The 951-nt window shown below is 62.4% G+C and overlaps 1 long non-coding RNA gene across 1 annotated transcript in view; it reads right to left on the reverse strand.

Annotated features, from left to right (window-relative positions):
• Positions 1–928, reverse strand: part of LOC109297841 — a 28,919-nt gene extending 27,991 nt beyond the window's left edge. Inside the window, exon 1 of the long non-coding RNA XR_002097440.1 lies at positions 421–928. This is a non-coding gene — a long non-coding RNA (uncharacterized LOC109297841). The remainder of the gene's footprint in view (positions 1–420) is intronic.
• Positions 929–951: the final 23 nt, after the last annotated feature.

Here is a 951-nt window from a genome sequence, read left to right on the forward strand (position 1 = left end):
CCCCCCCCCCCGGGCTGTCGGGGGAGTCGTGCGAGCCGCCGGGGCTTGGCGCAGGAGCGGGGTGGCGGCTGCGGAGGGCGCGGAGCCCGGGGAGGGGGCGCCCGGCCTCCCCGCCGCGACCCCCGCCGGCCCGCTACTCACTGCTTTTCCTGTTGCTCACGCTCCTGTCATCTATTTTGCAGACCTTTCTGCCTCTTAAGATGGTGAAGAAAGGAGTGAGGAAGAGAAAATAACCACTGGGACGCCTCAACCCAGGTTGGGGAGGGGGGGAAGAGACCAAAAGGAAAGAGGATTAACCGCAGCACCCCCCCCCCCAAAGAAACCGGCAAACTCTTTCTCTGAGGGAGGACCCGAAGGATTAAAAGGCAGCGACTTCGGAGGCGATTTTGTCCCCTGAGTTATGGATGTTGGTGCACTTACTTCAGGCCAGATCAGAGCGGAGAGGGGGCTGAGCAGGAGCGGGCAGCACCAGCTCTCCGCGTGCCCCTTCCCCGGCTTTCCCCTTCCAGCATGTTTCTGTTGACGAGCCTCTCTCCAGCGCCCAGAGGTCCAGTACAATGTGCAAATGGATGCTGACAAATGGTGCCTCCGCCTGTTCCCACCTGCCTCGCCGTTGCCGCCGCCGCTGCTGCCTCCTGCTGCTGCTCCTCGTGTCTTCCGTGGCTGTCACCTGCCATGACCTCGGCCAGGACATGCGGTACCCGGAGGCCACCAACTCTTCTTCCTCCTCCTCCTCCTCCTCCTTGTCCTCGTCCTCGTCCTCGTCCTCGTCCTTCTCCTCGCCTCCCAGTGCGGGGAGACACGTGCGGAGCTACAACCACCTCCAGGGAGACGTGCGCTGGAGGAAGCTCTACTCCTACAACAAATACTTTCTCAAGATCGAGAAGAACGGCAAGGTCAGCGGGACCAAGAAGGAGAACTGCCCCTACAGTAAGTGCCCACCCCTCCCTG

This window comes from Gavialis gangeticus, unplaced genomic scaffold, assembly GCF_001723915.1.
Source record: "Gavialis gangeticus isolate Ggan-Ray unplaced genomic scaffold, GavGan_comp1, whole genome shotgun sequence".
Taxonomy (NCBI): Eukaryota; Metazoa; Chordata; order Crocodylia; family Gavialidae; genus Gavialis; species Gavialis gangeticus.